Genomic DNA, 11,451 nt, shown 5'->3' with positions numbered 1-11,451 from the left:
GGTGGATAAATCTAGCAAGGGTAAACAAGTTACTTTTGAGAACGATGAAGTTGAAATTGACGATGAAACATATGTTGTCATTACTGAAGATGACATTGGAACTGAGAAGAGCCATAAAAATCCAAAAGTAACAATGCCCAAGAATAACTCTGGTGGGAATGTTATGACCAAGAAAAGTAGAGTTGATGATTTTGAAGCAGTCATTACCAGCAGTCAAGAACCTAGTGAAACTTCAAAAGAAAGCAGAGAAATCATTACACCAGGAGCTGATTTAGAAGATGGCATTATCAAAACAAAACAAAATGTCATTCGAGAGAATTTGACAAAGAGAAACTTAATTGATGGTGGTCGCACATTTCAGCTTAATGTCAGGCAAACCTATAAAGCAAGTGATGGACAATGTCAATATCAAGTTAGAAAGCCACATCATCTACATGTTCACAACTTGAAGACATTGATGAGGTACAATCCATATGCTCATGTGGTTAGTTATGTGCTTCTTGTTGATCCACTTCAAGTTCCCAACAAAGAAGCATTTGATAAGTCAAAATGTTTTGAATACAATTATTATGTGCTTGGGGGGAACCATTCTGTAGAAGCTCAAAGACAATTGATGGAGGAATATCCTAATAACCCACGTTTTGAAACAATGAAATGTATCATTTACGCTGGTTTATCTGATACAGAAGCAAAGTTAGTGGCATGGGATCATAATTCAGATAATGAATATAGGATGTCTATGACTTTCATCCAAAGGGTTAGATTTATTCGTAGTGAATTTGAAGAAAAATGTGGTGGGGATAGGACAAAAGTTACTGCAGAGTTCCGAAAGGAATGTTGTATGGAAATAGGATATCAAATTGAAGAGAAAACCAATTCAAAAGGTGGAAAGGGCAACAAACATAGTGATTTATTCAGAGGTGTTGATAACATTTTCCAATTGGCATTTAGAACTGGAGATGTTTGGAGGTTGATTGATGAGATTTTTGGCATGTGGGAAGACATTGCCATTAAAAACCAGAAGGTCAAAAAGTCTAAGCCATTCATATGTGGCAACAGTAAATTAGCTCCTGAAATGAAGCATCTTCTAGACGATATGACTATCACACCTTGGAGGGCGATGCAAGGAGTGAAAGATGAGAAAATTGTCAAAACAATATTATCTCGTGTGAGGTCAAGGGAATTATCAATGGAGGAAATGTCTGAAGAATTTCAAAAGTAAGTTTCTTGAAATATTCTTATTTATTTCTAGATTATAATTATATTTTAAATAAAACATGCTGTTCTTGGTAGTATTTGTTATACATATCATTATATTAACTTTTTGTTACTTTATCTATGCAGTCACAAAGTTTACATGAAAATTCAAGAACAAATGGTTAGATTGTTGAATGAAGATAGTTGGGATGATGTCGTACGCAACTATCCAGATGCAAGTTCTACATCAACATTAAAATCTTTTTATCTTGCATTTAAAAAGGTATCTTGATTTATACATTCATTTTTATTCACCTGTGTACTATTTTTAATTTATAACTTACACATATATTTGTTTATTTTATAAAAGATGAGGAAGGATGATAATGGAGTGCCAGATAGTTTCAAAACCTTTATCGAAAAGATAAAGATCGAAAGACTGAGGAAGCAACGTATTAAGGATATTCAACTTGATCCAACTCTTAATCATTTCATTTGGAATGGGCTAGACACTATTCAATATCAAGTAATACAAGGCGACTGTGAAGACATTGCTAAACTCATACCTAAAAGGGATTATGCCCTAGTCATTGCAGATATTCCCCATGGTTTCAATATTCCAAACATTGACTATGATAGTGACCCTTATACTTATCAAGCTTTTAGTAAAGTGGTTGCGGGATTTGTAGAAGTCACGTCATCACCATTATGGAGATTTGTGACATTTCATTCAGACACACAATTGGCAATGATATTGTCAAGCTTCAAGGGGAAAACAAATTCAAGGATGCAGCTTACATGGTAAGACGTTTAAAATGTATATTTGATTAATGTTGAAAATTTTATTTATGTACAAGTTAATTTAACTTTTACTATTTCGTGTTACAGGGAAAAGCCAAATCTTCTTCACAATGAAGATCAACAATTTATAAATGATTGTGAGTTCATTCATATTGATAGTTGGGCAAAAGATGATAGCCATATGTCTATGATTTTTAATCGGGTAGACAGAAAGAGTCATAGCCAAATACTGAGTTATGATGCTGTTGTGAGAAAACTAACATATGAAGACAAAGAAGCAAAAGGAGAGATAGTTAACATTTATCAAAAACCACAGTTATTGATTAACTATCTTATAGACATTTGTTCAAATGAAGGAGATTGGGTTTTGGATTTATTTTCTGGCTCAGGTAAGTTTTATTATATGGAATTGAATTTCAATATGTTATTTTTTTAATTAATATGTCATTGTACTAATTTAGTTCATTATTTCTTTTGTGCTTGAAAATTAGGTACAACACTAGCATGTTGCCTTCAAAAAGGAAGAAATTGCATTGCAATTGAAAAAGATCCAGTACAGTGCAATTTCATTCAGCAAAGAATTAATGCTCTTCAATTTCTTCCAGATGCAATGCAAGAAATTGGGTTGAAGAAAGGGGACTTTAGTGAATCACGTGTGGCAAAAAAGGCAAAGGAACCCCAACCACCATTACATGGAATGTTTGGAAAGACATACATTGGGAGTTTCGCAGACATCAAAGACCCATTAGAAGAGGAAAATGAGCAAAATGAAACAGAAAATATTGTGGAAGAGGACAATGATGAAACTCTAGAGGACGAAGAGTTTGGATTACGTAACATTGTTGATTAAATTTAAGTTATGCTTGTAAATCAAGCTTTGCAATGTTTTGACTTTAACATTTTATGAGAAGAATAAACACTCAATTATGGTTGTTATACGTTCAATATTGGTAATATGTGATTTTTGCATTGATTTTTAAGTTAATCATTATTTTTTGAAAAAAAAAAGTGATTTTTATTATTTTTTTAACATGAAATTCATAGAAAAAACTATTATTTAACCATTTTTAGTTAAAATTATCGTATAAAAATTGTGATTTTGACATGTCAATTCTAACAAAAAATTATCAAAACGTGTAGTTTTTTAGTTATATTTATGTTAAAAATGGTTATTTTTATGTCCATTGTTAAAAAATATTGTTTTTTAGAAACAATTATTTCATGTCGATTGAAAAATTAATTAAGGATGTATAAATATGTAGAATATCGAAAAGTCTAAATATCTACCTTCTAATTTAAAAATGCAAAACAGTAAAAACCTCACGAATTTTTTTTTTTAAATTATAATAAAAAACAAGGAAATGTGAAGAAAACGACCACTTCAAAAATTATCAAATTTACTAAATAATTATTTACATTTTATACATTAAAAAATTTAAAGCCAAAAAACAGGGCTTTTATGAAAGGAGTGTGATGCAGAATGCTCACTTTTTAAAATTAGCATGAAAATCACTACCATTCTAAAACGTGATGTACATAAAAAAAACTAAAGTGCCAAAAACTATGCTCTAGAAAAAACATGTGCGTTCTGCATCACCCATTTTCAAAATCAGGTCACTTTTTAGCTATCTCTACGAAACGGGTAACAGTATCAGTTCCCGTTTCATAGTTTACATTGTTATGAGCAGTAAGAACCCCAACTTCCTCATAGCACATATCTAAAATTATAGAAAACCTAAGTATTTTGTAGCACATTTACATTAATATATGCCATCTATTTCCTTCAAGATTCATAGTCCAAAACATCCTAGAAGAATAGTTATAGAAAAAATTCCAAGATGACTTGTTCATTGCATAAATCACATCTTTGCGGCACCTTTAAGACCCCAAGAGTATTCCCTAGATTTTGTTGCACACTTCATATCTCTTCTTTCTTCAAAGGTCTTTAAATGCATTCATCTATCCTTTTATTTATATTGTTTCTATGTTCACTTATGGTGCTTGTAACAACCATGGTGAAAATTTCATGTAATAAAAGTTAATGAAGGACAAATAAGACAACGGTTAAGGGACACTTATTCCAAGCTGAATGTTGGGCAAAGATATCCTAGTGGGCATCACTGGATGTGTTTTTGGATAAGGGAATTGGCAAAGGCAAAGGCATTAAAAGGCAAAATGGAATTTTTGGCACATTTATTTAAGAAAATAAAGGAAATTAGGAGAAAAGTAAGGTCAAAGGTCAAAGGTTGCATGTGAGGAGGAAATTGAAGGAAAATAATGGAAAATGAAGAAAATAGATGCCTCATTAATAGAAAGGCTTTTGAGGATCACTTGGTAACCTTTTGTCAGTTCAAGTTTGGAGCTCTCTCATTATTCTCTTTCTCTCTCTCTCCCACTCTTGGTCACTTAGAGTTTTCTTCGAAGCACTCTAGCAAGGATCAAGGAAGGAAAGCAAGGATCAAGGAAGGAAAAGCAGGATCAAGAAACTTCAACAAGAATACTTGCAGGCAACCTTTTGCATGTGTGATTTCCTAGCTGGTTTGGACATGCGTGGATTTGCATGTTGGTGTATGGTTCTCAAGTTGTTGGTGGCATGGTTTTGCCGGGTTGTGACAGTGGTTTTCATCCTAGCCTTCTTTTTTCTGGATGTTATATTGTTGGGGTGTTTACTTTGGTTTTTCACCTTTGGTTTGTGGGATGGATTTCAAAATCTGGGGCGAAGGTGGTCTCAAGGTTCATTCCCAAAGGCCTAGGAATCCCTTGACCGATTTTGGCGGGATACACGGTAAATCCTGACGGAGAAGTCTCGGTTTAGGGCCTACTGATCCAGGTTTGGATTGCAGTAAATCCTGAGAGTCTAGTCTTGGTTTAGGGCCTAGCAATCTGGGATTGGATTGCGGTAAAGCCCGAGAGACAAGGAGACGGAAAATTCTTGAAGGATAGTGATTGATTTCAGATGGCATTCCAAGTTCAGTTCGGTTGTGATTAGAGCACCAGTTTTGGTGTGATCACGGTTTGATTAGGGTGGAGGTGGTTTAACCTATGGGTTCCCTTGGTTATTCTTGGATTGATTGTTCTATGAGATCCCACATTCATTCTTGGAATATGGCATGGGGGTGACTGGCTAAAAGAGAGATTTGGTTCAGCCATGTCCACAGTCGGGTGGTTCGTGGAAAACCCGAACTTGGTGAGATTTCCCTCTGATTAATAAAAGCTAAGTTCTCTTACTTTTGCATTGGTTTATATGTAGATTTAATGGCTACCATATCTATTATATTTATATGGTTTTATGTTGGTTATAAGCATGGTTAAATGACTGGTTCATGTCATGGTTATTTCATGTATTTACTTGTAATTTTTAAATGGATGGATGCAAGACCTAATTGATGGTATAATAGTTCAATGGAGAAGGGGGTGATCCTTTTGGTTATGTTTCATAAGTTCTTTCAGTTATTTATGCTTTGTCTTTTATCCTAGACTTATAGGTTGCATTGATGCTAAGTGTTTGACAGAATGTCAGTTCTAGTTGGGGATGCTCAGACCTAGTCCTTAGGTTAACTTTTTATTTTCTTATAGTGGCATCATGTATTTGATGCATTTTGAAGGTTATAACAAGATATGGGTAGAGGCTGGGATTCTGGGCTAGAAAAGGGGTTCAAATCTTGTGGATGTTGGCACATGTCTACTAGAAAAAGTCTTGGGATGCTAGCACACATGCCACTGAGAGCGACTTTGGATTTCGGTCGTTGTCTTGCCTATAACATGAGAGTGACTAGGGGTTAAAAGGATTAAATCATCAGTGGGACTCAGGGACAACATGTCTCAGTGTTTGACATGTCTCCTGACGCTGTTGTTACTAATGTGGATGGGTTTGTTTAATATGTTTTGTCGATTACATTTCCTTAAGGTCACCAAGGAAGTCGAATCCCTTATAGTAGCATCTCTCGTCACATGTTTACCTTGGATAATCGGTTTCTTGGGTGGACCTGGGAGGAGGGGGTGTTAGAAATTGGTATCGGAACATGGTTGCGGTATCCTTGAGTGAAAGTGTTGGTCATGCATGCATGTCAGTTGCATGTGTGTCTCTTACACTTCCATTTTATGTGCTTGTTGCATTGCATCATGTTGATCATGATGGTAGTAAGGTTGTCATGAGGAACTTGATGCGATTTTGTGGGATGCATCTTTGGAAGGATATGACTGTTTGTATATGGTTATATGTCTCTTACATGTTGATTATATTGAACTTGACTACATCCTTGTATGTCAGGTGCATTCTTGAATGTTTTGATTACATGTATCAGTCTTGTAGGTTGATTACAAGAATTGATCACTTATGCTCGACTACATGCGTTCATACATATGTGTAGTTGATTAGGCATTTCTTATGCATGTTGATAGTTGCATGTGGAAATGTGTGCATTGGAGTAATGGTTGTTGTCATGCATGAGGTCATAACATGCATTTTTGATATGGCCTTGCATTGATGATTGGACCCTAGCTAGAATGATGTTTATGTGTTGATACACTTATTTGATATATGTCTATATGTTGTTATGATTATGTTATACATGTATCACGCTGATTTGATGATACTGCAGATGAGGTATCCTCCCCAAATTATGCTAAGGTACATTGGTTTATTATGATTTGGTTTAGTTGACATAGTATCCCTTACAGGAAAGAGATCAGATGGCTAGCAAGGTGGTATACTACATAGAATCTCCCTATACATCAGATGGGAAGTGTGGTGTAGGGCACTCTTCTAATTTGGTAGACACATTGAAAATCCTAAAGCAAGAAATAAGGAGTTGCAAAGCAGACAATGAAAAAATCATACAGGCACAAGAGAAACAAGTAGAGGTGAATGTGATACTACTTCCGAGTTTGTCAGATTTGTAGTGACAAGGACCACTTCGGATCAGCCATGGACATGAGGATAGAACTAATGGGACATATGGCAATAGTTCTCCTAGTAGACATGGGTCAGATAGATCTAACACGATCAGATATGGATGGTTATTGGACACTCCAGATAGGAGAGGAAATTGACATAGGTACTATTCTAGTTATGGTTCTACCAGGCATCATGATCATCATTATTATCATCCTTATAGGAGGAGTGATAGGGGATACTTTCCATATGAGTTTAAGAAGGAAAAGCCACCTACCTTTGATGGAGAGATGAAAAAATCATAGGGTGCAGAAGCATGGTTTCTTGGTATGAAGAAATTTTTCCGATTGCATGATTATTGAGAAAACATGAAAGCAAAGATAGCCACTTTTAGTCTCAAAGGTAAAGCGGATATTTGGTGGGAATACATGAAGAATTTCAAAGGTATACACGAGGAATATTTGACTTGGCATATATTTGAGAGGCTCTTCAAGAAGAAGTACTTATTAGAGAGGTAATATGATGACAGGGCAAAGGAGTTTAATGAGTTGCGGATGGGTTCTATGACAAATGATGAGTATACTAGCAGGTTTTGGGAGTTGTTGAGATATGTGCCTTACCTCATGGAGGAGGAGGCCAAGGTTCAAAGATTCATCAATGGACTTCCAGTTGCATACAGAGACCGAATTGAGTTTGATGATCCTAGATCGTTGGAAGATTCCATCTCAAATTTGAAATATTGTTATGCACAGTCAAAGCGCAAAGTTGAGCCTAAGCATGAATTGTAAATAAATCAGAAAGCTAAAGGAAAACATCCACCAAAGAGAGGAAGACCTCAAGATGCAAGTGAGAAAGAAAATGCAGTTCCTTACAAGAGATTCAATACAGCTAAGAAGGGACATGGAGATAAGCAAGATAAAGGTGATGGTAGGGAACCATTGCAGTGTTGTATATGTGGGAAGGATCATCGCAAGAGGGATTGTTCACAGTATCATAGTGGTGGTAGACCCCAAATCTATAGTGCTCAGGAGGTGCATACAGTTGGTGATGTTGGTCACAGCATTCCTCAGATCTATGTAGCTGTGGAAAACAGGAAAGCAAAGCATCAGGCACCAATCAATTAGATGGATGGTAAGCTTTGTGATCAAATTGTTTCTATTTTGATTGATCCTGGATCTAACTATAGTTATATTAATCCTGACCTGGTGGATAAGTGTGGTTTGAGAAAAGAAGTGCATGAAGAATCTTGGTTGGTACAGTTGCCTACAGGTACGAAGAAGAGAGTTCACCATTGGGTGAGAGATTATGCATTTGAGTTAAATGGTATGCCTACAACAACACATTTGAATGTATTTCCATTGGGATCATATAGTATTATTTTGGGTATAGATTGGTTATACCTTCACAGAACCATGGTGGCTTGATTTGACAAGGCCATTGAGTGTGTGGATGATAGTGGGGAAAAGAAGACTTCGTAGGGGAAGAAGAATCCTACATCAGTGAGGATGGTTATCGCTGTGCAGGCTAAGTGTAGTTGCAGAAAAGGTTGTGTGATGTTTGTAGTACACATTTCGAGTGACAAGAGTAAGGCAGTTGAGGATGTCGATGTGTTAAGCAGGTACCCAATTTTGCAGCAGTTTCAAGATGTGTTTCCTGAGGACATTACAGAGTTTCCACCTCATAGGGAGGTATACTTTTCTATTGATTTAGTGCATGGGGAAACACCAACATCAAAAGCGATGAGCACACTTGAGTTGGTTGAGTTAAAGTTTCAATTGAAGGAAATGTTGGACAAGGGATACATTAGGCCAAGTGTATTGCCTTGGGGTGCACCAATGTTGTTTGTGAAGAAGAAATATGGTACTCTCAGATTGTGCATTGACTACAAGCAACTAAATAAAGTAACAATTAAGAATAGGTAGCGATTGCCACGGATTGATGATTTGTTTGATCAATTGAAGGGAGCAACAATGTTCTTTAAAATTGACTTGAGATCGGGATACCATCAAGTACGCATCAAGGAAGAGGATATCTTCAAGGCTGCGTTCAAGACCAAGTATGGGCATTATGAGTTTGTTGTTGTTCCATTCGGTTTGAATAATTCTCCAGCTACATTTATGTGTTTTATGAATTGTGTGTTGCATACTTATCTGGACAAGTTTTTTATTGTATTCATTGATGACATACTGGTATATTCTAAGAATGAGGAAGAACATTTCGAGAAGTTAGCAGCAGTGTTGATATTTCTAAGAGAGCATCAATTGAATGCTAAACTTAGCAAGTGCATCTTACTTCAGACTGAAGAACATTACTCGGGGCATGTTGTCACCAAGGATGGCATAACAATGGATCTAGAAAAGATAAGGGCTATCATGGAGTGAGCATATCCTAAGAATGTGGATGAGGTGAGACCATTTATGGGATTGCCTGGTTACCATAGGACATTCATCAGGAACTTCTCATGCATTGCATATCCTATCACATCATTGCAATAGAAAGGTAAGAAGTTCGAATGGAGAGAATAATGTGAGGCTAGTTTTGAGTAGCTTAAGCAGTTCTTGACACATGCACTAGTGGTAAAGATTGCAGATTCTGAAAACGAGTTTGTAGTGTGTACAGATGCTTTCATGAGAGGACTCGATGGATTTCTCATGCAAGAAGGATAGGTAGTGTGCTATGAGTCACAGAAATTGAATGAGCATGGGAAGAACTATCTGACGCATGATCTTGAGCTAGCAGTGATTATACATGCATTAAATATGTGAAGGAACTATCTTCTTAGCAGGAGGTTTACATTGATGAGTGATCATAGTGGGTTGAGGTATTTGTTTGGCCAGTTGAATCTAAATGCCAAGAAAGCTAAATGGTTGGCTACCCTCAGTGACTTTGAATTCGAAATGAAATACATCAAAAGGAAGGAGGACCAGGTTGCAGATTCTCTTAGTAAGAAGGTACAAGTAAATCATATAACAGCTATGAGCTTTTATGGGATAGAGTTATAGGATAAGATCTTGCAAGAAGTACAATGGGATGAAAAATGCATGGAGATTATGCATAGGTTACAGTAGAGCATAGTTATAGGTACAGGTGCAGGAGATCGGCATATAGACTATGGCCTCATGACAAATGGTTTGGTGAGATTTAGAGATAAGATCTATGTGTGAAATTGTAGTGAGCTCAAGAAGCTTATCTTGAGGGAGTTTCATGCCAAGCCATACATGGGTTATCTAGGATATTAGATGACATTGACGTTGGTGAAGAAGTTCTACTATTATCCAAATCTGAAGAAGGAAGTGGCAGAGTTCGTGGCCAGGTGTTTAGATTATTAACAGGTAAAGTTGGAATGTAAGCATCCAGGTGGTTTACTACAGCCTATAACGATTCAGAAATGGAAATGGGAGGTCATTTCCATGGATTTAATTATAGGTCTTCCGAGGACAGTGAAGCAACATGATTCTATTATGGTTATGGTTGACAGGTTGAGCAAGGTAGCTCACTTCATTCCAGTGAAGATTACATATCCAGCTAATGAGGTAGCACATGTGTTCATCAGAGAGATAGTGAGACTGCATGGTGTTCCGAAGAAGATTGTGTCAGACAAGGATGCAAATTTCACTTCCAAATTTTGGAAGGAGCTATGTGTAGGCTTGTGCAAAGAGTTGGCCTTCAGTACAGCTTATCATCCACAAACAAATGGACAGACAAAGAGGTTCAACATGATCTTGGAGGATATGTTGAGGATGTACGTGATGCACCAGTAAAAGAAATGGGAGGAGTATCTTTCATTGGTTGAGTTCGCATACAACAATGGTTATTAGGAGTCATTGAGGATGAGTCCTTTCGAGGCATTGTATGGGTAGAGTTGTAACACTCCCATCAGCTGGAGTGATCCAATGAATAGGTACTTATTGGACCAGACATATTGGCAGATATGGAGTAGGAAATGCATGTTATAAAGAAGAATCTAAAGGTAGCATAGGATAAACAAAACATTTAGGCAGATTAGCACATGGTGTTCAAGGAGTTTCAAGTTGGGGAGCCTGTGTATTTGCACATCAAGCCCAAGAAAATCTCTTTGAGGATTGGTTCATGTGCCAGGTTGGAACGATGGTATTGCAAGCCTTTTGAGATCCTTGAGAGGATTGTACCAATGGCATATCGACTTGCACTGCCTCCAATAGTGAAAGTCCATGATGTTTTCCATATTTCATTGCTTAAGAAGTATATAAAGGATGTGGGTCATGTTATTGATTGGTCTATATTGCAGGTGAAGCAAGAAGGAGAGTTCCCACCAGAGCCTCAGTGCATATTACAGTGGAAACATCTCATGCTCGGGAACAGAGCCATAATGCAAGTTAAAGTGCAGTGGAAGCATTTTGGGCCTGAAAAAGCTACATGGGAGATGGCAAATCAGATGCGGGCCCTGTATTCTTCATTATTTACTAGTTGATGCAAAAAAAATTTGGTTTGATGTTGGTATATGTTTGGCATATGTTTTTCTGATGTTTTGGTATATGTATGTATGTGTACATGGATGTAAATATATCCATGAGCTAAGT

This window comes from Pinus tabuliformis, chromosome 4_2 (assembly GCF_031772625.1).
Source record: "Pinus tabuliformis cultivar Carrire ecotype Pingquan chromosome 4_2, CPIR1, whole genome shotgun sequence".
Taxonomy (NCBI): domain Eukaryota; kingdom Viridiplantae; phylum Streptophyta; class Pinopsida; order Pinales; family Pinaceae; genus Pinus; species Pinus tabuliformis.
The sequence above is the reverse complement of the archived record's forward strand: the minus strand, read 5'-3'. Positions refer to the sequence as shown.